Genomic DNA, 27,199 nt, shown 5'->3' on the forward strand with positions numbered 1-27,199 from the left:
TTTTACTGATGAATGCGGATTTTCACTGATGTGAGTGTGGAGATTTACTGATGATGTGAGTGTGGAGATTGAGCACAGAGTTTGGGAAAGACAGAGAGTGAGCCTCGAACGGAGTGAACACATTCAACTGGGAATTTGGTGCATGTGGGAATTAGGTGCAGAGGGGGAAGGAGGTGCTAAGTGATTTAAACCCAAGAACTGCAGATGTTGACTGAGCGGAGCATAAAGGGAGACGCAGGAGGAATCAAAACAAGGCAAGGAGGCGCGCCGAGGGCAGGTCAGTCAGTATTTAGTTCATTGGTTAGTGTTTTTTAGTGGTTGGTTCGTGTTTTACTGTCTGATAAACAGTAAAGTGCCTTAAAGCTAAAGAAACAGTTTCCATGGCAGGACAGCTGGGGCCCGTCCCATGCACATCCTGTGCCATGTGGGAACTCCAGAACGCACTTTGTGTCCTGGAAAACCACATGTACAGGAAGTGCCGCCATCTGCTGGAGTTCAAGCTCAGGGCTTCTGAGTTTGAGGGGCGGCTGGCGTCACTACAGTGAATGCGGGAAGCTGAGAGTTTTGTGGATCGCACGTTTCAGGAGGTGGTCACCCCCCAGCTACAGAGAGTTCAGGTGGAGAGGGAGTGGGTGTCCACCGGACAGACAAGAAGGAACAGGCAGGCCGTGCAGGAGTCCCCTGGGAGTGTGGCACTCACAAATTGGTATTCAGTGTTGAGTCCCAGTGAGGGTGTTGACACCATGGGGGAGTGCAGTCTGGAGCAAATCCACGGCACCATGGGAGACTCGGCTGCACAGGGTCGGGGGGAGGGGGGGCACAAGAAATGCAGCTGTTATAGAGGATTCGAAAGTCCGGGGGATAGACAGGCATTTCTGCAACCGGCGACGTGAGTCCCACATGGTGTGTTGCCTCCCTGGTGCCAGGGTAAAGGACATCACTGAGAGGGTGCGGAACATTTTGAGGGGGGGCAGGGGAACAGCCAGAAGTCGTGGTCTATGTGGGAACCAATGACATAGGAAGGAAAGGGGTTGAGGTTCTGCAGCGTTTCAGGAACTAGGGAGGAAGTTAAAAAGCAGGACCTCAAAGATAGTAATCTCTGGATTACTCCCAGTGTCTCGTGCTGGTGAGTGTAGGAATAGTAGGAAAAGACAAGTTAATGCGTGGCTGGAGCAATGGTGCAGGAGAGAGGGCTTCAGGTTCCTGGGGCATTGGGACCAGTTCTGTAGGAGGGATCTGTTCAAGATGGACGGGTGACACCTCAACAGAACTGGGACCAGTGTCCTCATGGGGAGGTTAACTCGTGCTGTGGGGGAGGTTTAATATAATATAATTGGAATATAATGTGGGAAAATGTGAAGTCATCCACTTTGGGAGGAAAAATAAAAAAGCAAAATATTATTTGAATGGAGAAATACTCTTCAAGGGAGAACATCACGGCAGTAGTGAGAGGGGATATATCCAAGGGTTCGCCCACTGAGTCTATATGGGTAGAACTGAAAAATAAGAAAGGAGAGATCACTTTGATAGGATTGTACTACAGACCCCCAAATAGTCAACGGGAAATTGAGGAGCAAATATGTAAGGAGATTACAGACAGCTGCAAGAAAAATAGGGTGGTAATAGTCGGGGACTTTAACTTTCCCAACATTGACTGGGACAGCCATAGCATTAGGGGCTTGGATGGAGAGAAATTTGTTGAGTGTATTCAGGAGGAATTTCTCAATCAGTATGTGGATGGCCCGACTAGAGAGGGGGCAAAACTTGACCTCCTCTTGGGAAATAAGGAAGGGCAGGTGACAGAAGTGTTAGTGAGGGATCACTTTGGGACCAGTGATCATAATTCCATTAGTTTTAAGATAGCTATGGAGAAGGATAGGTCTGGCCCAAAAGTTAAAATTCTAAATTGGGGAAAGGCCAATTTTGATGGTATTAGACTGGAACTTTCAGAAGTTGATTGGGAGAGTCTGTTGGCAGGCAAAGGGACGTCTGGTAAGTGGGAGGCTTTCAAAAATGTGTTAACCAGGGTTCAGGGTAAGCACATTCCTTATAAAGTGAAGGGCAAGGCTGGTAGAAGTAGGGAACCTTGGATGACTCGGGAGATTGAGGCCCGAGTCAAAAAGAAGAAGGAGGCACATGACATGCATAGGCAGCTGGGATCAAGTGGATCCCTTGAAGAGTATAGAGATTGCCGGAGTAGAGTTAAGAGAGAAATCAGGAGGGCAAAAAGGGGACATGAGATTGCTTTGGCAGATAAGGCAAAGGAGAATCCAAAGAGCTTCTACAAATACATAAAGGGCAAAAGAGTAACAAGGGAGAGAGTAGGGCCTCTTAAGGATCAACAAGGTCATCTATGTGCGGAACCACAAGAGATGGGTGAGATCCTGAATGAATATTTCACATCGGTATTTACGGTTGAGAAAGGCATGGATGTTAGGGAACTTGGGGAAATAAATAGTGATGTCTTGAGGAGTGTACATATTACAGAGAGGGAGGTGCTGGAAGTCTTAACGCGCATCAAGGTAGATAAATCTCCGGGACCTGATGAAATGTATCCCAGGACGTTATGGGAGGTTCGGGAGGAAATTGCGGGTCCCCTAGCAGAGATATTTGAATCATCCACCGCTACAGGTGAGGTGCCTGAAGATTGGAGGGTAGCAAATGTTGTGCCTTTGTTTAAGAAGGGCGGCAGGGAAAAGCCTGGGAACTGCAGACCGGTGAGCCTGACATCTGTAGTGGGCAAGTTGTTAGAGGGTATTCTGAGGGACAGGATCTACAGGCATTTGGAGAGGCAGGGACTAATTAGGAACAGTCAGCATGGTTTTGTGAGAGGAAAATCATGTCTCACGAATTTGATTGAGTTTTTTGAAGGGGTAACCAAGAAGATAGATGAGGGCTGTGCAGTGGACGTGGTCTACATGGACTTCAGCAAAGCCTTTGACAAGGTACCGCATGGTAGGTTGTTGCATAAGGTTAAATCTCATGGGATCCAAGGTGAGGTAGCCAATTGGATACAAAATTGGCTTGACAACAGAAGACAGAGGGTGGTTGTAGAGGGTTGTTTTTCAAACTGGATGCGTGTGTCCAGCGGTGTGCCTCAGGGGTCGGTGCTGGGTCCGCTGTTATTTGTTATTTATATTAATGATTTGGATGAGAATTTAGGAGGCATGGTTAGTAAGTTTGCAGATGACACCAAGATTGGTGGCATTGTGGACAGTGAAGAAGGTTATCTAGGATTGCAACGGGATCTTGATAAATTGGGTCAGTGGGCCGATGAATGGCAGATGGAGTTTAATTTAGATAAATGTGAGGTGATGCATTTTGGGAGATCGAATCGGGCCAGGACCGACTCCGTTAATGGTAGGGCGTTGGGGAGAGTTATAGAACAAAGAGATCTAGGAGTACAGGTTCATAGCTCCTTGAAAGTGGAGTCACAGGTGGATAGGGTGGTGAAGAAGGCATTCGGCATGCTTGGTTTCATTGGTCAGAACATTGAATACAGGAGTTGGGATGTTTTGTTGAAGTTGTACAGGACATTAGTAAGGCCACACTTGGAATACTGTGTACAGTTCTGGTCACCCTATTATAGAAAGGATATTATTAAACTAGAAAGAGTGCAGAAAAGATTTACTCGGATGCTACCGGGACTTGATGGTTTGACTTATAGGGAGAGGTTGGACAGACTGGGACTTTTTTCCCTGGAGAGTAGGAGGTTAAGGGGTGATCTTATAGAAGTCTATAAAATAATGAGGGGCATAGATAAGGTAGATAGTCAAAATCTTTTCCCAAAGGTAGGGGAGTCTATAACGAGGGGGCGTAGATTTAAGGTGAGAGGGGAGAGATACAAAAGGGTCCAGAGGGGCAATTTTTTCACTCAAAGGGTGGTGAGTGTCTGGAACGAGCTGCCAGAGGCAGTAGTAGAGGCGGGTACAATTTTGTCTTTTAAAAAGCATTTGGACAGTTACATGGGTAAGATGGGTATAGAGGGATATGGGCCAAGTGCAGGAAATTGGGACTAGCTTAGTGGTATAAACTGGGCGACATGGACATGTTGGGCCAAAGGGCCTGTTTCCATGTTGTAACTTCTATGATTCTACAAAATGCTGTGGTACAGTGGGATCTGGGTGTCCTCGTACATGACACACAAAAAGTCAACATACAGGTGCAGCAGGTAATCTGGAAGGCAAATGGACTATTGGCCTTTATTTCTAGGGGGATGGAGTATAAAAGCAGTGAAGTCATGCTACAACTGTACAGGGTGCTGGTGAGACCACACCTGGAGTGCTGCATACAGTTCTGGTGCCCTTATTTAATGAAGGACATACTTGCATTGGAGGCAGTTCAGAGAAGGTTCACGAGGTTGATTCCGGGTATGGAAGGGTTGTCTTATGAGGAAAAATTGAACAGGTTGGGTCTATACTCATTGGAGTTCAGAAGAATGAGAGGAGATCTTCTTGAAACATACAAGATTCTGAGGGGACTCGATAGGGTAGATGCTGAGAGGATGTTACCCCTCATGGGGGAATCTCAAACTCGGGGGCATCGTCTCAGAATAAGGGGTGACCGGTTTAGACTGAAATGAAGTGGAATTTCTTCTCCCAGAGGATCGTGAATCTTTGGAATTCTTTACCCCAAAAAGCTGTGGAGGCTGAGTCATTGAATACATTCAAGGCTGAGTCAGACAAATTTTTAATCAGCAAGGGAGTCAAAGGATATGGGGAAAGGGCGGGAAAGTGGAGTTGAGGTAAAAATCAGATCAGGCATGGTCTCATTAAATGGTGGAGTAGGTACGAGGGGCCGAATGGCCTACTCCTGCTCCTATCTCGATGGTCTTTTGGTGAAAACTAATTTGGCAGGGGAATGGACACCAGGAGGAAATATTTGAGAGGAGAAACAAGATGCACAGAGGACTGGGAGGGACACATAGCACTAGATTAAAGAATAGTTCAGAAATAGGGATCAGTCAGGGGGAAAATGCGAGGCAGTTTAAGATGAGATTGTGGGAGTACCTTCATCACACGGACTGCAGCGGTTCAAGAAGGCGGCTCACCACCACCAGCAACACCCACATTCCATGAACGAATCAGAAAAAAGATTGGAGTGCATTTGCGTAAATTCACGTAGTGTGGTAAATAAGGTTGGTGAGCTGCAGGTTCAAGTCGCCACATGGGACAATGATATAGTGGCAATAACAGAGACCTGGCTCAAAGAAGGGGAGGATTACGTACTTAATATTCCTGGCTACAAGGTATTCAGGAGAAAGAGGGAAGGATAGAAAGGAGGAGGGACTAGCAGTGTTGATCAAAGAAACTGTTATAGCACTGGAAAGGGATGATGTTGTTGAGGGGTCAAAGACAGAATCTATTTGGTTAGAATTAAGGAACAATCGAGGAACTATTATGTTACTGGGTGTATACTACAGGCCACCAAATAGTGGGGAGGAGAGAGAGGAGAACATTTGCAGGCAAATTACAGAAAGATGCAAGAACTATAGGGCAGTAATAATGGGGGACTTCAATTATCCTAATATAGATTGGGATAGTAACAGTATAAAGGGCAAAGAGGGGGAGGAATTCCTGAAATGTGTTCCAGAGAGCTTTCTGGAACAGTGTGTTTCCAGCCCAACCAGGAAGGAAACAGTGCTGGACCTCGTTCTGGGGAATGAAGTGGGGCTGGTAGAGCATGTTTCAGTGGGGGAGCATTTGGGGAACAGTGATCATAATATCATTAGGTTTAGAATAGTAATGGAAAAGGACAAGGAACAATCAAATGTGAAAATTTCAGTCAGTTAAAAGAGATCATGCCCAGGTGGAGTGGAATCAAAAATCGGCAGGCAAAACGGTAATTGAACGATGGGAGGCCAGTAAGGAGAAGTCTGTTCGAGTACAGAGTAGACACATCCCAATGAGGGGAAAAGGGCGTTACAAAGCTAGAGCTCCCTGAATGACTAAAGATATCGAGATTAAAATGAAACATAAAAAGGAGGCTTATGATGAATGTAAGGTTCATAATACAGTAGAGAACCAGGCTGAATAATGGAAGTACAGTGGAGACCTTGTTTAAAATAAAGGGAATAATAGGGGCAAAGAGAGAGGATGAGAATAGATTAGAGGCTAATATAAAAGGGAACCCAAAAGTCTTTCATAAACACACGAATAGTAAAAGGGTAGTCAAAGGAGATCTTCTTGTGCAGGCAGAGGATATGGCTGAGGTACTAAATGAATACTTTGCATCGGTCTTCACTAGAGAAGAGGATGCTGCCATTGTACCAGTAAAGGAGGAGGTGGTAGTGATGTTGGACAGGATAAAAATAGATAAAGAGGAGATACTTAAAAGATTGGCAGGGCTCAAAGTAGAAAAGTCACCTGGTCCAGATGGGATGCAATCCAGGTTACTGAGGGAAGTAAGGGTAGAAATTACAGAGGCTCTGGCCACAATCTTCTAATCCTCCTTCGATACGGGGATGGTGCTGGAGGATTGCAAATGTTACACCCCTGTTCAAAAAAGGGGCGAGGTATAAACCCGGCAATTCCAGGCAGTCAGCCCAACATCGGTGGTGAGGAAACTTTGAGGCAAAAATCCAGACAAAATAAATTGGCACTTGGAAGAGTATGGGCTAATAAATGAAAGTCAGCATGGATTTGTTAAAGGAAAATCGAGTTTGACTAACTTGATTGAGTTCTTTGATGAAGTAACGGAGAGGGTTGATGAGGGTAGTGCGGTTGATGTTGTGTATATGAACTTTCAAAAGGCATTTGATAAAGTACCACATAATAGGCTTGTTAACAAAATTGAAGCCCATGGAATTAAAGGGACAGTGGTAGCGTGGATACAAAATTGGCTATCGGATAGAAAGCAGAGAGTAGTGGTGAACGGTTGTTTTTCAGACTGGAGGGAAGTACACAGTGGTGGTCTCCAAGGGTCAGTATTAAGACCACTGCTCTTTTTGATAAATATTAATGACCTGGACTCCGGTATCAAGGGTATAATTTCAAAGTTTGCAGATGACACGAAACTTGGAAATATAGTAAAAAATGTGGAGGATAATAACAGCCTTCAGGAGGACATAGGCAGACTGTTGAAATGGGCAGACACAAGGCAGATGGAATTTACCGCAGAGAAGTATGAAGTGATGTACTTTGGTAGGAAGAATGAGGAGGGGTGATAAACAAAATGGTACAATTTTAAAGGGGTACAGGAACAGAGAGACTTGGGGGTGCACATACACAAATCTTTGAAGGTAGCAGGACAAGTTGAGAACGCTGTTAATTAAGCATATGGGATCCTGAGCTATATAAATAGAGGCATAGAGTACAAAAGCAAGAAAGTTATGCTAAACCTTTATAAAACACTGGTTAGGCCTCAGCTGGAGTATTGTGTCCAATTCTGGGCACCACACTTTGGGAAGGATGTCACGGTCTTAGAGAGGGTGCAGAAGAGATTTACTGGAATGGTACCAGGGATGAGGGACTTCAATTATTTGGAGAGACTGGGACAGCTGGGATTGTTCTCCTTAGAGCAGAGAAGGTTAAGGCGAGATTTGATAGAGGTGTTCAAAATCATGAACTGTTTTGATAGAGTAAATAAGGAGAAACTGTTTCCAGTGGCAGAAGGGTCGGTAACCAGAGGACACAGATTTAAGTTGATCGGCAAAAGAGCCAGAGGCGACATGAGGAAACATTTTTTTTTACGCAGTGAGTTGTGATGATCTGGAATACACTGCCTGAAAGGGCGGTGGAAGCAGATTCAATAGTAACTTTCAAAAGGGAATTGGATAAATACTTGAAGGGAAAAAGTTACAGGGCTATGTGGAAAGAGCAGGGGAGTGGGATTAATTGGATAGCTCTTTCAAAGAGCCAGCACGGGCTCGATGGGCTGAATGGCCTCCTCCTGTGTTGTAACCAATCTAAGATTCGATGAAAATACTGCGGATGCTGGAAATCTGAAATAAAAAGAGAAAATGCTGGAAATATTCATCAAGTCAGGCAGCATCTCTGGAGAAAGAAACAGAGTTAATGTTTCAGGTCAAAGACCTTTCATCAGAACTGGAAGAAGCTAAAGATTTAACAGTTTTTAAGCAAGTACAGAGCCAGGGAATGGGCGGTAGGAAGGGGAGGGAGGGAAAGGCCTGTGATAGGGTGGTGGGCAGGAGTGATTAAATGACAAAAGAGATGATGGTGCAAGGCAAGGAGGGTGATAACGGGACAATTTAAAGAAACAAAAGATGGTCCAGAGGAGCTGTAAATGGTAACAGCGGAACGATTACCAGCACTCGCTGTCCGATACAATGGGAGCAGTGGTTATGATCTGAAGTTATTGAAATCATGGTTGAGTCCAGAAGGTTGTAAAGTGCCTAAACGAAAGATGAGGAGCTGTTCCTCGAGCTTCAGTTGAGCTTCATTGGAACAGTGTAAGAGGCCGAGGACAGAGAGGTCAGAGTAGGTGTGGGACGGGGAATTAAAATGGCAAGTGACCGGCAGGTCAGGGTCACACTTGTGGACAGAGCGGAGGTGTTCAGCAAAGCGATCACCCAGTCTGCGTTTGGTCTCCCCAGTGCAGAGGAGACCGCATGTGTGCAGCGGATACAGTATAGTAAATTGAAAGAAGTACAAGGAAATCACTGTTTCACCTGCAGGTTACATCAAGTACAGTTCAATGAAACACATTGGACATAATTACAGTTCATGACACTCGAGGGTGCCTCATTGCATTGCACTCAATACACATTTTTGATAACAGGTACGTTACAGATTCTTTACAGGTTCATTACAGTTACATTACATCAATTTGAATTTTACATTCTGCCCGAGGGGGTTTTTCCCTGATTGTAGCCCCTCGGTTTACAATGGCGGGAAGGCTCTAAACGGTTGCCTTTCCCCACAGAGCCTTTGCGGCGGCCGCACCCATCCTCAGTGCATCCCTCAGCACGTAGTCCTGGACCTTGGAATGTGCCAGTCTGCAACACTCGGTCGAGGACAGCTCCTTGTGCTGGAAGACCAGCAAGTTTCGGGCAGACCAAAGGGCGTCTTTCACCGAGTTGATGGTCTTCCAGCAGCAGCTGATGTCCGTCTCAGTGTGCGTCCCCGGGAACAGCCCATAGAGCACAGAATCCTGTGTTACGGAACTGCTCGGGACGAACCTGGACAGATACCACTGCATCTCTCTCCAGACCTTCTTTGCAAAGGCACATTCCATAAGGAGATGGGTGACGGTCTCGTCTCCACCGCAGCCTCCTCTGGGACAGCGCGCGGTGGCGCTGAGTCCGGGAGTGCATGAAGGATCTGACGGGAAGGGCCCTTCTCACCACCAGCCAAGCTCGGTCTTGGTGCTTGTTTGAAAGCTCTGGCGATGAGGCGTTCTGCCAAATGACATTGACAGTCTGCTCGGGGAACCAACCGACAGGATCCACCATCTCCTTTTCCCGCAGGGTCTCGAGGACGTTACGTGCGGACCACTTGCGGATCGCCTTGTGGTCAAAGGTGTTTTCCTGCACAAACCTTTCCACGAAGGACAGGTGGGGCGGAACGGTCCAACTGGACGGAGCGTTCCGTGGCAGCGTGGCCAGGCCCATCCTTCTCAACACCGGGGACAGGTAGAACCTCAGCACGTAGTGACACTTTGTGTTTGCGTACTGAGGGTCTATGCACAGCTTGATGCAGCCGCACACAAAGGTGGCCATCAGGATGAGGGCCACGTTGGGCACGCCTTTCCCCCCTTTCTCTGGAGATTTGTACATCGTGACCCTGCGGACACGGTCCATTTTTGATCTCCAGACAAAGTGGAAGATGGCTCGGGTGACTGTCGCGGCGCAGGAGCGAGGTATGGGCCAGACCTGCGCCACGTACAGCAACACCGAGAGCACCTCGCACCTGATGACCAGGTTCTTGCCCACGATCGAGAGGGATCGTTGATCCCACAGTCCCAGTTTCTGCTTAACCTTGGAGATACGCTCCTCCCAGTTTTTGGTGCACGCCCCGGCCCCCCCAAACCAGATCCCCAGCACCTTGAGGTAATCTGCCCTGACGGTGAAGGGGACAAAGGATTGGTCGGTCCAGTTCCCAAAGAACATGGCCTCGCTCTTGCTACGATTTACCCTGGCCCCCGAGGCCAGTTCGAACTGGTCGCAGATGCTCATCAATCTGCGGACCGACAGCTGATCCAAGCAAAAGACGGCGACGTCATCCATGTACAGGGAGGCCTTGACCTGAGTGCCTCCGCTGCCTGGGATCGTCACCCCTCTTATGCCCGCATCCCTCCTGATGGACTCGGCAAAGGGTTCGATGCAACACACGAACAAGACGGAGGAGAGAGGACAGCCCTGCCTGACTCCAGATTTGATCGGAAAGCTGATTCCCACCCGTTGATTGAAACTGCGCTACTGATGTTTGTGTGGAGCAGTTGGATCCAATTTCGGATTCCCTCCCCAAACCCCATTTTGGAGAGCACGTCCATCATGTACGTGTGGGATATTCTGTCAAAGGCCTTCTCCTGGTCCAGGCTGATCAGGCAGGTGTTCACCCCCCTGTCCTGTACGTAGGCAATCGTATCCCTGAGTAGCGCCAGGCTATCAGAGATCTTCCTGCCGGGTACGGCGCAGGTCTGATCGGGGTGGATCACCACCTCCAGGGCTGACTTGACCCGATTGGCGATGACCTTGGACAGAATTTTGTAGTCCACGTTAAGTAGTGAGATGGGTCGCCAATTTTTGATTTCTTCCCTCTCCCCCTTCTGCTTGTAGATGAGGGTGATGATGCCTTTCCTCATGGAGTCTGACATGCTGCCTGCCAGAAGCATACCCCCGTACACTTCCAGCAGGTCTGGGCCTATCCAGTCCCACAGAGCCGAGTACAACTCCATCGGTAAGCCGTCGCTTCCGGGAGTCTTACTCTTCGCGAAGGATCGGACGGCCTTTGTCAGTTCGTCCAGAGTTAGCGGGTGATTTAGACTCTCCCGCTTGCTGTCGTCTAGAACCTCCGTGATAGACGACAAGAAGGAGTGGGAGGCCGCGCTGTCTGTGGGCTTCGCGTCGTACAGTCCGGCATAAAAGGATTTGCAGATCCTCAGTATGTCGGGCTGCGAGGACGTGACCGAGCCGTTCTCTTCCTTCAGGCTGCTGATCACAGAGCTCTCTCTCTGCACCTTTTGGAAGAAGAAGCGCGAGCAAGTCTCGTCCTGCTCCACGGAGCGGACTCTGGACCGGAAGATGATCTTGGAGGCCTCGGAGGCAAAGAGCGAGGCTTGCTGGTCCTTCACCTCTCTGAGTTCCTCCCCGACATCGATCCCCATCGACTGCAGCAGGAGAAGATTCTGCATGCTTTTCTGGAGTCGGGACGTTTCCCTCTGCCTCTCTCTCGCCTTCTGAACACCTTTGAGGATGAAGAACCTCTTGATGTTCGCCTTGATGGCTTCCCACCAGTGCACTGGGGAGTCAAAGAGGGGCTTTACGGTTCTCCAACCTTTGTAATCCCTCGTCAGTTCCTCAATGTTTCCCGGGGTCAACAGTTTCACGTTCAGCTTCCATGTCCCCATGTGATAGACACCGACAGAGGGAGATAAATAAAGGTGAGACTCAGTACAGTACTACAGAGAGACACCAGCAGAGAGGGATAATGTGTGACTGAGTACAGTGAGTAATAGAGACAAACCAACAGAGGGAGTTAGTTAAAAGTGAGACTCAGTACAGTGAGTGATACACAGAGACACCAAGAGGGGCGACAGATAAAGGTGAGACTGAGTACAGGAGGTGATAGAGGGAGATAGATAAAGGTGTGACTCAGTACAGTAATTGAAACAGACACCAACAGAGAGAGATAGATAAAGGTGTGAGTGATACAGAGGGAGATAGATCCAGTTGTGTATTGGTAAATATAAAGACACAGAAAGGGAAGAGTTTGATCAAGGTCCTGACCATTCCACCTGTTTAAATGAGGGGTGATGCAGTGCAGTGAACGGATCTGCACTGTTCTGTGTGATACATGTAGAAAATGAAAGTGTTCAGTAAAAACAGGTTGAGGCACAGTGACTCCCACAGACAGACAGCGAGAGCAAGACAAACAATGCTTGAAGCACATGCTTCAAGTGCAGAGGACTTCTGCACACAGATGTCTTTGTGAATGGAAATCCGTTTCCAGTGGTGTGCCACAGGGCTCAGTGTTGGGTCCCTTGCTGTTTGTGGTATATATTAATGATTTGGACTTGAATGTAAGGGGCATGATTGGCAAATTTGCAGACGACACATAAATTGGCCGTGTAGTTGATAGTGAAGAGGATAGCTGTGGACTCCAAGAAAATATCAATGGTTTGGTGGAGTGGGCGGAAAAGTGGCAAATGGAGTTCAACCCGGAGAAGTGTGAGGTAATGCACTTAGGGAGGGCAAACAGTAAACGGGAACACGCAGTAAACGGGAATATATTGAGAGGGGGAGAGGAAGTGAGAGATCTTGGAGTGCGTGTGCACAGGTCCCTGAAGGTGGCAGTACAGGTAGATAAGGTTGTGAAGAAGGCATATGGAATGCTCTCCATTATTAGCCGAGGTATAGAATAAAAAGCAGGGATGTAATGATGGAACTGTATAAAATGCTGGTAAGGCCACAGCTGGAGTATTGAGCGCAGTTCTGGTCACCACATTACAGGAAGGATGTAATTGCTGTGGAGAGAGTGCAAAGAAGTATTACAAGAATGTTGTCAGGGCTTGAAAATTGCAGCTATGAGGAGAGATTGGATAGGCTGGGGTTGTTTTCCTTGGAGCAGAGGAGGCTGAAGGGAGACTTGATTGAGGTGTACAAAATTATGTGGGGCCCAGATAGAGTAGACAGGAAGTACCTGTTTCCCCTAGCGGAGAGTTCAAGAACTAGAGGACATTGATTTAAGATGATTGGCGGAAGGATTAGAGAGGACATGAGGAAAAACTTTTTTACCCAGAGGGTGGTGGGTGTTTGGAATTCACTGCCCGAATTGGTGGTAGAGGCAGGGACCCTCAACTCTTTTAAAAAGTACCTGGACCTGCACCTAAAGTGCTGTAAGCTGCAGGGCTACAGACCGGATGCTGGAAGGTGGGATTAGAATGGGCACCTGGTTGTTCTTCGAGCCGGTGCGGACACGATGGGCCGAATGGCCCCTTCTGTGCTGTATCTTTTCCATGGTTCTATTGATGTCACAATGGGAAATGGCTGGGGATGTCAGGATTACAGGAGGAGGAGGTGCTTAAAAGATTGGCGATGCTCAAAGTAGAAAAGTCACCCGGTCCAGATGGGATGCATCCTCGGTTATTGAGGGAAGTAAGGGTGGAAATTGCGTTGGGTCTGGCCACAATCTTCCAATCCTCCTTTAGATATGGGGATGGTGCCGGAGGACTGGAGGATTGCAAATGTTATACCCCTGTTCAAAAAAGGGAGAGGGATAAACCCGGCAATTGCAGTCAGCCTAACGTCGGTGGTGGGGAAACTTTTAGAGACAACAATCCGGGACAAAATGAATCAGCAGAAGAGCCAGAGGTGACGAGAGGAAACATTTTTTAATGCAGTGAGTTGTAATGATCTGGAATGCACTGCCTGAAAGGGTGGTGGAAGCAGATTCAATAGTAACTTTCAACAGAGAATTAGATAAACACTTGAAGGGAAATAACTTACATGGCTGTGGGGAAAGATCAGAGGGAGTGGGATTAATTGGATAGTTCTTTCAAAGAGCCAGCACAGGCACGAGGGGCTGAATGGCCACCTCCTGTGCTGTATCTACTATAATACAAAGGGAACAGGGGGAGATGGAGAGACAAGAGCAGAGGGAAAAGCAGAAAGTGGATGGATACTTCAAAGGAAAAATTTGTCTACGGTGAATTAGCTGGGGAGTGGGACTAATTGGACAGCTCTTTCAAAGAGCCAGCACCGGCTCGATGGGCCCAATGGGCTCCTTCTGTGCTGTTTGATTCTGATTCTATAACAGATGGGGAACAGGGAAAGAGCAACCAAAAAGCAGACGGGTAACAGACAAAGAAGCAGCAGGTTAAAATAAAGCAAGGAACATTGAAATGAGACAATTGAGGTGATTGTAATGAAAGGAAGATCCTTCTTTTCATTAATGCTCCAGTGAGCAATGGAGCTTTGGAGGTGAGTGAGGGCTCCCCTCAGTTTCAGCTCACTGACTCTGTGCACAATGGTTAACAGGGCCCTGGCCTCCACAGGTAGTAGGCCTTATTCCTGGCTCCCAGCAGGAGGTCTGACCTCAGACAGGCCCAGGAAGGAACCACCTGGGTCACTGCACCAGACAGAAGGCCCTCCCCCCTCACAGACAGACTCACCTTGGACCCTTCCACAGAAGGGGGCTGGGTTTGAGACAGAAAGCAGTTACCTGGTAGGATAGGGGCTTTGGACTGGGAGGAGAAGACTTTTGACTGACAAGTTTCTGCTCCATCAGGGGAGGCAGATGCACTGGCCCCTCTCTCTCTTACTCCTGGGATGTGCTACTGTAGGCAGGTTGGTGAGTATTACTCTTGATCTCTGTCTTGCTGCACAGGTAATGAAAGTGTATTGGAGGATGGTGTGTGGGAGACCTCTTGCTCTGTGGATTTTTACTGATGTTTTGAATGTGGATTTTTACTGATGGAATCATAGAACCTTACAGCACAGAAAGATTTAAATGACAAGTGATGCCTGTACAAGTAATGAAAGTATATTGTAGGACAGTGCAAGTGTCTCTCTATCTTTAAACTCTTGGGTTAAATTTGTTAACTCCTGAAAACAGGTGCTGGGATCGCGGTCGGTGATTAACCTTCGCCTGTTGTTTGCGATGCAGGCAGCACGTAACATTCGTGCCACCTGATGATTTATGATTACAGTGAGTCCCCATCCCTGATTCAAAATTAGTTTCCTTGGGATGTCCAGCATGCTATCCTCTTCCTCTACTGTAAATACTGACGCAAAGTAATTAATGTAGTAAAAACAGGCTGAGGTACAGTGACTACCACAGACAGAGACAGTGAGAGAGACAAACATTGCTTGAAGCACAGACACAGAGACCTGTACACACGGACTGCACAGTGTCACAGGGGGAAATGGAAGCAAACGTCGTGATTATAAAGGGAACGGGGGGAGACGGAGAAAAAGAGCAGAGGGAAAAGCAGAAAGTGGATGTCGACTTCGAAAGGAAAAATTTGCAGGGCTACGGGGAATTAGCAGGGAGTGGGATTAATTGGATAGATCTTTCAAAGAGTCAGCCCAATGGCCTCCTTCTGTGCTGTTTGATTCTATGACCGATAGGGAAGAGGGAAAAAGCAATCAAAAAGCAGATGGATAACAGACAAAGAAGTAGCACGTTAAAATAAAAGAAAGGAAACTTTTGAAATCAGACAATTGAGGTGAGTTTAATGAAAGGAAGGTGTGAGCAAAGGAGCTTTGCAGGTGATTGAGGGCTCCGTTCAGTTCATTTGCTCACTGCCTGTCTGCACACAATGGTGAAAAGAGCTCTGACCTCTCCAGGTAGCAGACCTTATTCCTGGCTCCCAGCAGGAGGTCTCACCTCACACAGCCCCGGGAAGGAACAATCTGGGTCACTGCACCAAGACAAAATGCCCTCCCCCCTCACAGACGGACTCAACTTGGACCTTTCCACAGCAGGGGGCTGTTTGAGACAGAGAAAGCAGTTAGCTGGTAGGATAGGGGCTTTGGACTGGGAGGAGAGGACTTTTGACTGACAAGCTTCTGTTATATCAGGGGAGGTAGGTGCACTGACCCCTCTCTCTCTCACTCTTTCTCCTGGGATGTGTTATTGAAGACGGACTGGTGAGTGTAAGCATGTTTAAACTCTTGGTCCCTGTCTCACTGTACAGGTAATGAAAGTGTATTGTAGGATGGTGCGTGCGGGACTCCTTGCTCTAACAGTGATTGAGTGTGTGCGAGACTCCTTGCTCTGTGGATCTTGACCGGAGTTGTGTGTGTGGATTTTGACTGATGGAATCGTAGAATCTTATTGGACAGGAGGATTTAAATAACAGGTGATGCAGTGCCCTGAGGAGAAGGGATCTGCACTGTTCTGTGTGGTACAAATGGAGAATAAGAGAGTTCAATAAAAATCCTGGGATGTGCTATTGCAGGGAGGTTGGTGAGTATTAGTGTGTTTAAACTCTGATCTCGGTCTCGCTGCACAGATAATGAAAGTATATTGTAGGATGGTGTGTGCGAGACTCCTTGCTCTGTATTTTTACTGATGAATGCGGATTTTCACTGATGTGAGTGTGGAGATTTACTGATGATGTGAGTGTGGAGATTGAGCACAGAGTTTGGGAAAGGCAGAGAGTGAGCCTCGAACGGAGTGAACACATTCAACTGGGAATTTGGTGCATGTGGGAATTAGGTGCAGAGGGGGAAGGAGGTGCTAAGTGATTTAAACCCAAGAACTGTAGACGTAGACTGAGCGGAGCATAAAGGGAGACGCAGGAGGAATCAAAACAAGGCAAGGAGGCGCGCCGAGGGCAGGTCAGTCAGTATTTAGTTCATTGGTTCGTGTTTTTTAGTGGTTGGTTCGTGTTTTACTGTCAGATAAACAGTAAAGTGCCTTAAAGCTAAAGAAACAGTTTCCATGGCAGGACAGCTGGGGCCCGTCCCATGCACATCCTGTGCCATGTGGGAACTCCAGAACGCACTTTGTGTCCTGGAAAACCACATGTACAGGAAGTGCCGCCATCTGCTGGAGTTCAAGCTCAGGGCTTCTGAGTTTGAGGGGCGGCTGGCGTCACTACAGTGAATGCGGGAAGCTGAGAGTTTTGTGGATCGCACGTTTCAGGAGGTGGTCACCCCCCAGCTACTGAGTGTTCAGGTGGAGAGGGAGTGGGTGTCCACCGGACAGACAAGAAGGAACAGGCAGGCCGTGCAGGAGTCCCCTGGGAGTGTGGCACTCACAAATTGGTATTCAGTGTTGAGTCCCAGTGAGGGTGTTGACACCATGGGGGAGTGCAGTCTGGAGCAAATCCACGGCACCGTGGGAGACTCGGCTGCACAGGGTCGGGGGGAGGGGGGGCACAAGAAATGCAGCTGTTATAGAGGATTCGAAAGTCCGGGGGATAGACAGGCATTTCTGCAACCGGCGACGTGAGTCCCACATGGTGTGTTGCCTCCCTGGTGCCAGGGTAAAGGACATCACTGAGAGGGTGCGGAACATTTTGAGGGGGGGCAGGGGAACAGCCAGAAGTCGTGGTCTATGTGGGAACCAATGACATAGGAAGGAAAGGGGTTGAGGTACTGCAGCGTTTCAGGAACTAGGGAGGAAGTTAAAAAGCAGGACCTCAAAGATAGTAATCTCTGGATTACTCCCAGTGTCTCGTGCTGGTGAGTGCAGGAATAGTAGGAAAAGACAAGTTAATGCGTGGCTGGAGCAATGGTGCAGGAGAGAGGGCTTCAGGTTCCTGGGGCATTGGGACCAGTTCTGTAGGAGGGATCTGTTCAAGATGGACGGGTGACACCTCAACAGAACTGGGACCAGTGTCCTCATGGGGAGGTTAACTAGTGCTGTGGGGGAGGGTTAATATAATATAATTGGAATATAATGTGGGAAAATGTGAAGTCATCCACTTTGGGAGGAAAAATAAAAAAGCAAAATATTATTTGAATGGAGAAATACTACAAAATGCTGCGGTACAGTGGGATCTGGGTGTCCTCGTACATGACACACAAAAAGTCAACATACAGGTGCAGCAGGTAATCCGGAAGGCAAACGGACTATTGGCCTTTATTTCTCGGGGGATGGAGTATAAAAGCAGGGAAGTCATGCTACAACTGTACAGGGTGCTGGTGAGACCACACCTGGAGTACTGCGTACAGTTCTGGTGCCCTTATTTAATGAAGGACATACTTGCATTGGAGGCAGTTCAGAGAAGGGTCACGAGGTTGATTCCGGGTATGGAAGGGTTGTCTTATGAGGAAAAATTGAACAGGCTGGGTCTATACTCATTGGAATTCAGAAGAATGAGAGGAGATCTTCTTGAAACATACAAGATTCTGAGGGGACTCGATAGGGTAGATGCTGAGAGGATGTTACCCCTCATGGGGGAATCTAAAACCAGGGGGCATAGTCTCAGAATAAGGGGTGACCGGTTTAGACTGAAATGAAGTGGAATTTCTTCTCCCAGAGGATCGTGAATCTTTGGAATTCTTTCCCCCAAAAAGCTGTGGAGGCTGAGTCATTGAATACATTCAAGGCTGAGTCAGACAAATTTTTAATCAGCAAGGGAGTCAAAGGATATGGGGAAAGGGCGGGAAAGTGGAGTTGAGGTAAAAATCAGATCAGGCATGGTCTCATTAAATGGTGGAGTCGGCTCGAGGGGCCGAATGGCCTACTCCTGCTCCTATCTCGATGGTCTTATGGTGAAAACTAATTTGGCAGGGGAATGGACACCAGGAGGAAATACTTGAGGGGCGAAACAAGATGCTCAGAGGACTGGGAGGGACAAGTAGCACTCGATTAAAGAATAGTTCAGAAATAGGGATCAGTCAGGGGGAAAATGCGAGGCAGTTTAAGATGAGATTGTGGGAGTACCTTCATCACACGGACTGCAGCGGTTCAAGAAGGCGGCTCACCACCACCAGCAACACCCACATTCCATGAACGAATCAGAAAAAAGATTGGAGTGCATTTGCGTAAATTCACGTAGTGTGGTAAATAAGGTTGGTGAGCTGCAGGTTCAAGTCGCCACATGGGACAATGATATAGTGGCAATAACAGAGACCTGGCTCAAAGAAGGGAAGGATTACGTACTTAATATTCCTGGCTACAAGGTATTCAGGAGAAAGAGGGAAGGATAGAAAGGAGGGGGGACTAGCAGTGTTGATCAAAGAAACTGTTATAGCACTGGAAAGGGATGATGTTGTTGAGGGGTCAAAGACAGAATCTATTTGGTTAGAATTAAGGGACAATAGAGGAACTATTATGTTACTGGGTGTACACTGCAGGCCACCAAATAGTGGGGAGGAGAGAGAGGAGAACATTTGCAGGCAAATTACAGAAAGATGCAAGAACTATAGGGCAGTAATAATGGGGGACTTCAATTATCCTAATATAGATTGGGATAGTAACAGTATAAAGGGCAAAGAGGGGGAGGAATTCCTGAAATGTGTTCCAGAGAGCTTTCTGGAAGTGTGTTTCCAGCCCAACCAGGAAGGAAACAGTGCTGGACCTAGTTCTGGGGAATGAAGTGGGGCAGGTAGAGCATGTTTCAGTGGGGGAGCATTTGGGGAACAGTGATCATAATATCATTAGGTTTAGAATAGTAATGGAAAAGAACAAGGAACAATCAAATGTGAAAATGCTTAACTGGAGAAGGGCAAATTTCAGTCAGTTAAAAGAGATCATGCCCAGGTGGAGTGGAATCAAAAATCGGCAGGCAAAACGGTAATTGAACGATGGGAGGCCAGTAAGAAGAAGTCTGTTCGAGTGCAGAGTAGACACATCCCAATGAGGGGAAAAGGGCGTTACAAAGCTAGAGCTCCCTGAATGACTAAAGATATCAAGATTAAAATGAAACATAAAAAGGAGGCTTATGATGAATGTAAGGTTCATAATACAGTAGAGAACCAGGCTGAATAATGGAAGTACAGTGGAGACCTTGTTTAAAATAAAGGGAATAATAGGGGCAAAGAGAGAGGATGAGAATAGATTAGAGGCTAATATAAAAGGGAACGCAAAAGTCTTTCATAAACACACGAATAGTAAAAGGGTAGTCAAAGGAGATCTTCTTGTGCAGGCAGAGGATATGGCTGAGGTACTAAATGAATACTTTGCATCGGTCTTCACTAGAGAAGAGGATGCTGCCATTGTACCAGTAAAGGAGGAGGTGGTAGTGATGTTGGACAGGATAAAAATAGATAAAGAGGAGATACTTAAAAGATTGGCAGGGCTCAAAGTAGAAAAGTCACCTGGTCCAGATGGGATGCAATCCAGGTTACTGAGGGAAGTAAGGGTAGAAATTACAGAGGCTCTGGCCACAATCTTCTAATCCTCCTTCGATACGGGGATGGTGCTGGAGGATTGCAAATGTTACACCCCTGTTCAAAAAAGGGGCGAGGTATAAACCCGGCAATTCCAGGCAGTCAGCCCAACATCGGTGGTGAGGAAACTTTGAGGCAAAAATCCAGACAAAATAAATTGGCACTTGGAAGAGTCTGGGCTAATAAATGAAAGTCAGCGTGGATTTGTTAAAGGAAAATCGAGTTTGACTAACTTGATTGAGTTCTTTGATGAAATAACGGAGAGGGTTGATATTGTGTTTATGGACTTTCAAAAGGCAATTGATAAAGTACCGCATAATAGACTTGTTAGCAAATTTCTACCCCATTGCGATTAAAACGACAGTGGCAGCATGGATATAAACTTGGCTATGGGATAGAAAGCAGAGAGTACTGGTGACCGGTTATTTTTCAGACTGGAGGGAAGTATAGAGTGGTGTTCCCCAGGGGTCAGTATTAGGACCACTGCTATTTTTAATATATATTAGTGACCTGGACTTGGATCTGGAGGGTATAATTTCAAAGTTTGCAGATGACACAAAACTCGGAAAAGTAGTAAACAATGTGGAGGATAGTAACAGACTTCAGGGGGACGTAGACAGACTGGTGAAATGGGCAGACACATGGCAGTGAAATTTACTGCAGAGAAGTGTGAAGTGATGCATTTTGGTAAGAAGAATAAGGAGAGGCAATATAAACTAAATGGTACAATTTTAAAGGGGGTGCAGGAACAGAGAGAACTGGGGGTGTATATACATTAACCTTTGAAGGTGACAGGACAAGTTGAGAAGGCTCTTAATCAAGTCCAGGATCCCATATGCTTTATTAAGAGCATAGAGTACAAAAGCAAGGAAGTTAAGTTAAACCTTTATAAAACACTGGTTAGGCCTCAACTGGAGTATTGTGTTCAATTCTGGGCACTGCACTTCAGGAAGGATGGAAAGGCCTTAGGGTTCAAAAGAGATTTACTAGAATGGAACCAGGGATGAGGGACTTCAGTGATGTGGAGAGACTGAAGAAGCTTGGGTTGTTCTCCTTGGAGCAGAGAAGGCGAAGGGGAGATTTGTTAGAGGTGCTCAATATCATGAACGGTTTTGACAGAGTAAATATGAGAAACTGTTTCCAGAGGCAGAAGGGTCAGTCACGAGTGGGTACAGAGATAAAATGATTGGCAAAAGAACCAGAGGCGACATGAGGAAACATTTTTTTATGCAGCCAGTTGTAATGATCTGGAATACACTGCCTGAAAGGGTGGATGAAGCAGATTCAATTGTAACTTTCAAAAGGGAATTGGATAAATACTTGACTTGGAAAAAAATTGACAGGGCCATGGGGAAAGACCACTGCATCGCTGCAGTATTTTCTCTGAGTATGTTATCGGATACATGTTACAATACAGGAGCAAAATTAATCTCTGAGCATTAGCACATTGTGAGTGAAGAGGTAGTGAATGCTGTCAAGTGGCACTGTGTGGAGACATAAGGCATACTTACCTGGCAGGGGAGAATCTGTGATCCTGAAGGTGGATCTCCCAGGATGAGGCTAGCCCATTGCACGCGGGGTGCGCTGACGCCTGCGATGTCCCCAAATGCGGGATACTTAACTGCAAAATTTGTGGTAGTGGGGGACTGCGTTCGGGCTCTCCCCTGCATTGAAACTAAAAGTTTGATTTTCGATCCAGTAGTCCACCAATCGGATGGGAGGTGTTGTTTGTGTGTGTGTGTGTGTGTGTGTGTACGTTGTGTCAGTCAGTGAGTCTCTCTCTCACTCAGTGGCTGCTGTGGAGGGAAAGCTTTTTAAAAAGAACTTTCATATTGAAAGAAAGATATGTCTCAAGCTGCTGGGCCCTGTCCATTGTCACATTAATGGCAGGGCGGGGCAGGACTGCTTTGACCAGGAGACCTGTTTTCTGGGTCGGAGGTGTGACATTCCAGTGGACCTGCTTTGTGCTGATTTCCCTCCCTCCCGTCCTTCTGAACACCTTTGCCGTTTTATCGAGGGCCAAAAGCCTGTGAAAGGGAAGGACCGGCCGGCCGTTTCCCTGCTGGTCGGTGCTGCCAGTGGGGCCGGCGTGCATGTTCTCAGCCTCATGTACAGGTTCCTCAGGGAGGTTGAGGCAGGTCTAGTGGTTAGGACTGCAGGGTGCTTTGGGGTTGTTCTCACCCTATTGATCGGTGCAGATATCTGGTCCCCGGTCTAGCCAAGGAACACTTATACCTCACGGACCGGGGGTTCAGGAAGACAGGACTTTTGCTAACGCACCCGGTGATGGATCACGTAGCCGAATAGCACAGAGAACACACAAACTCGGTGTTTGAATTTAATTGGAATGTTGGTTTTATTATTCCATCAACACGAAGAAAATAACGATAAAAACGGTCCTACACAGTACATTGAGTTACACACACCCACTACAGTACCTTATCCCGCTGAACAATATGAAAGTTCTTTTTAAAAAGCTTTCCCTCCACAGCAGCCTCTGAGTGAGAGAGAGGCTGGTGGGGACCCTGGAGACACCTATCACACACACACACACACACACGTATGGTTGGGGCTCACCATTCCTTTGCACTGTTCGGTCTGGCTGACCGGTTCTCTCACATTGGTTTCGTTGGAAGCTGCTCTCCTCCCTGGAGAGCTCAGGTGAAAAAAAAGAGCGAGCAGGAACTAAGAGAGAGAGAGAGAGAGAGAGAGAAAGAGCTGGAAAAGGGATAAGAGCTAAGAAGCAAGAGAGCAAGAACCAGAGACAGCAAACAAGAGCATAAATCAAGAGACCAAAAGCAAGAGAGCAAACAAGAGAGAGAGAGGTTTCGAACTTCCACTAAAAGACCCTTCTCTTACAATAGTTTTCGTTGTTAAATGAGGCGCTCCATGTCTGTTTAACAGTTCTTACAAAGTTGTTAAGAGTCTTTAATGGCTTTTGATGGTCTCTCATCATGTTGCAATTGCTTCTCTCGATGGGCCATTGTTCTTCGAATTCATTCCGATCGTCGAGCACTTGCCACACAAGGCTCCCTTTTCACCCCACGTCCTCGCTGTCGATTGGTTTTGCATCAGAACCGAGGCCATGTCTGGAGCAGTTGCCTCTCTCAATGACCGACTGCCTCTCGAATTAGTGCTGATCATTGACCACCTGCTGTAGGTTTTGCATTGAAACAGAGACTGGTGACGTCTCACCTATCCTTCCACCTTAGGATTTTGGTCAATGGCCAAAGTTTTACAAACTCGGAAGAGGAGGAATTCTCAGAATTCTTATAGGAGGCAACCTTTCAAACTCGTTGAGACCTGGGTTCGAATCCCGGTCGGGGGGAGCGACTTTCTGGTGCAGATTAATTGGCACCATCAAAGAAAGTCTCCTTTCCTGAGCGCGATGCTCCACCCTCACCACCACCGCCTTTTCCTCTCCTTGACAGACAGACAGAGAGTTCAGGAGCACGCACACTTTAATCTCGCAGTTTTCATTTGTACGCACAAAGACACGCAGACCCTGCTCGTTTAAAGTCAACGACGTCAAGATATTTTGCAGTTTGAATTATATCGCTGCGAGGGAGCGAGGGGCACTCAGCCCAGGAGAAGAAAAGAATAGCAATGAGCTGAGAAAGTAAGTGCAATATATCAGCTTTATTCTGAGTAATAATCCATACTCACGTAGAGAGACACTGGGAAAGAGCTGTTTTTTCCTTTTGAATATCTCCCCAGAGGGAGGTGCACTGTTCCCAGAGACACTGCAATACTGGGTCGATGCGTGGAGTGGACGGAGCAAGCCCCTATTCCATCTCCCTGTTCCAAAAATCAATTTAATATATGGTCCCCAGATAGGGGACGTATCAGATATTAAACTGATAAGAACAGATTTTTTTTATTCCAAAAATATACTTTATTCATAAAATTTGCAGCAGTACATACAAAACAGTTGTCATATCACATTCCAAACGAACACAATACAGATTATACAATTTGCAGGTTACGTCAAGTACAGTTCAATGAACACATTGGACATAATTACAGTTCATGACACTCTCGGGTGTCTCATTGCATCATACTCAACACAGATTATTGCTTGCAGATTCATTTCAGATTCATTGCAGGTATATTACAGCAATTTGAATTTTACATTCTGCCCGAGGGGGTTTTTCCCTGATTGCAGCCCCTCGGTTTACAATGGCGGGAAGGCTCTAAACGGTTGCCTTTCCCCACAGGGCCTTTGCGGCGGCCGCACCCATCCTCAGTGCGTCCCTCAGCACGTAGTCCTGGACCTTGGAATGTGCCAGTCTGCAACACTCGGTCGAGGACAGCTCCTTGTGCTGGAAGACCAGCAAGTTTCGGGCAGACCAAAGGGCGTCTTTCACCGAGTTGATGGTCTTCCAGCAGCAGCTGATGTCCGTCTCAGTGTGCGTCCCCGGGAACAGCCCGTGGAGCACAGAAACCTGTGTTACGGAACTGCTCGGGACGAACCTGGACAGATACCACTGCATCTCTCTCCAGCCCCTCTTTGCAAAGGCACATTCCAGAAGGAGATGGGTGACGGTCTCGTCTCCACCGCAGCCTCCTCTGGGACAGCGCGCGGTGGCGCTGAGAGCCCGGGAGTGCATGAAGGATCTGACGGGAAGGGCCATTCTCACCACCAGTCAAGCTAGGTCTTGGTGCTTGTTTGAAAGCTCTGGCGATGAGGCGTTCTGCCAAATGACATTGACAGTCTGCTCGGGGAACCAACCGACAGGATCCACCATCTCCTTTTCCCGCAGGGTCTCGAGGACGTTCCGTGCGGACCACTTGCTGATTGCCTTGTGGTCAAAGGTGTTTTCCTGCACAAACCTTTCCACGAAGGACAGGTGGGGCGGAACGGTCCAACTGGACGGAGCGTTCCGTGGCAGCGTGGCCAGGCCCATCCTTCTCAACACCGGGGACAGGTAGAACCTCAGCACGTAGTGACACTTTGTGTTTGCGTACTGAGGGTCTATGCACAGCTTGATGCAGCCGCACACAAAGGTGGCCATCAGGATGAGGGCCACGTTGGGCACGCCTTTCCCCCCTTTCTCTGGAGATTTGTACATCGTGACCCTGCGGACACGGTCCATTTTTGATCTCCAGACAAAGTGGAAGATGGCTCGGGTGACTGTCGCGGCGCAGGAGCGAGGTATGGGCCAGACCTGCGCCACGTACAGCAACACCGAGAGCACCTCGCACCTGATGACCAGGTTCTTGCCCACGATCGAGAGGGATCTAGAGTCATAGAAGTTTACAACATGGAAACAGGCCCTTCGGCCCAACATGTCCATGTCGCCCAGTTGATACCACTAAGCTAGTCCCAATTGCCTGCACTTGGCCCATATCCCTCTATACCCATCTTACCCATGTAACTGTCCAAATGCGTTTTAAAAGACAAAATTGTACCCGCCTCTACTACTGCCTCTGGCAGCTCGTTCCAGACACTCACCACCCTTTGAGTGAAAAAATTGCCCCTCTGGACCTTTTTGTATCTCTCCCCTCTCACCTTAAATCTATGTCCCCTCGTTATAGACTCCCCTACCTTTGGGAAAAGATTTTGACTATCTACCTTATCTATGCCCCTCATTATTTTATAGACTTCTATAAGATCACCCCTTAACCTCCTACTCTCCAGGGAAAAAAGTCCCAGTCTATCCAACCTCTCCCTATAAGTCAAACCATCAAGTCTCGGTAGCATCCTAGTAAATCTTTTCTGCACTCTTTCTAGTTTAATAATATCCTTTCTATAATAGGGTGACCAGAACTGTACACAGTATTCCAAGTGTGGCCTTACTAATGTCCTGTACAACTTCAACAAAACATCCCAACTCCTGTATTCAATGTTCTGACCAATGAAACCAAGCATGCCAAATGCCTTCTTCACCACCCTATCCACCTGTGACTCCACTTTCAAGGAGCTATGAACCTGTACTCCTAGATCTCTTTGTTCTATAACTCTCCCCAACGCCCTACCATTAACGGAGTAGGTCCTGGCCCGATTCGATCTACCTTCCTTGACCCTAGCATCAGGGAGGCAACATACCATCCTGGAGTCACGATTGCGGCCGCAGAAACGCCTATCTGTTCCCCTTACAATTGGATCCCCTATCACTATAGCCCTGCCACTCTTCTTCCTCCCCTCCTGTGCAGCAGAGCCACCCGTGGTGCCACGAAATTGGCTCTTGCTGCTTTCCCCTGATAAGCCATCTCCCCCAACAGTATCCAAAGCTGTATATCTGTTTGAGAGGGAGATGGCCCCAGGGGACTCCTGCTCTACCTGCCTAGTCCTTTTATTCTGCCTGGCGGTCACCCATTTCCTTTCTGCCTGCGTAATCTTTACCTGCGGTGTGACCACCTCACTGATCGTGCTATCCACAATAGTCTCAGCATCATGGATGCTCCACAGTGAATCCACCCGCAGCTCCAGCTCCGAAATGCGGTTAGCCAGTAGCTGCAGCTGGACACACTTCCTGCACACATGGTCGCCAGGGACCCTGGTAGTGTCCATGGCTTCCCATATGGGGCAGGAGGAACATATCACGGGTGCGAGCTGTGCTGCCATAACTTGCCTTAGATTTACACTGCGTTCACCTCTCAGACTCTCCTCCCGCTCTCTGTCTCCTTTTACACTGTGCTCACCTCTCGGACTCTCCTGCCTCACCTGTGACGTTGCACAGTAGTTTTCTCTTGTTGCAGGTCTGCTGCTGCTTTTATTCCCCACTCTCAGTCTTCTGCTGCTCAGGTCCGCCGCCGCTCTGCGGAAAAAGTTAGGAAAAGCAAGACAAAGCAGCACCTCCTTCCCCCACTTCACCAAACTCCCACACTCACCAAACTCTCAGCTGTCTCACTCGGTGCTCTGTTGTACTCAGTTTTTATTTCCCATTTCCACCCAGCCAGCCAGCCAAGCCGGCATCTGCAGTATTTTCTTTTGATTGGTCTTGCCTGCTGTGGAACGAATGTTTAAACACAAGCTGCTGATTGTCAGCACCTCACCTCTTTCTCAATTGGCCTGTTGTAATCTCACTCAGACACGTCACATCACGTCACTAGTTTTCTCTAAAGAGGTTTCCTTCCACGGCAGTGAGTTAGTGACTGAGACTGACTGACGGAGGTCCGTTGAGACACAACCCTCTCCCATCTGATTGGTGGACTACTGGCAAATTTACAAATCTCTCAAGCAATCCGAGCGAGAAAGGTAAAAACGGCAACTTCTTTAAGCCGATC

The 27,199-nt window shown here is 47.6% G+C and overlaps 1 non-coding gene and 1 pseudogene across 1 annotated transcript; one reads left to right on the plus strand and one right to left on the minus strand.

Annotated features, from left to right (window-relative positions):
• The first annotated feature begins 21,472 nt into the window (after nt 1–21,472).
• Nucleotides 21,473–21,636, plus strand: LOC137325668 (U1 spliceosomal RNA). Its single transcript, XR_010963913.1, has one exon. It is a non-coding gene; the product is annotated as a U1 spliceosomal RNA (small nuclear RNA).
• A 2,051-nt stretch (nt 21,637–23,687) lies between these two features.
• On the minus strand, nt 23,688–23,861 carry LOC137325826 (U2 spliceosomal RNA; annotated as a pseudogene).
• Between the last annotated feature and the right edge of the window lie 3,338 nt (nt 23,862–27,199).

The sequence above is a fragment of the Heptranchias perlo genome, chromosome 9, assembly GCF_035084215.1.
Source record: "Heptranchias perlo isolate sHepPer1 chromosome 9, sHepPer1.hap1, whole genome shotgun sequence".
In the NCBI taxonomy this organism is placed as follows: Eukaryota; Metazoa; Chordata; class Chondrichthyes; order Hexanchiformes; family Hexanchidae; genus Heptranchias; species Heptranchias perlo.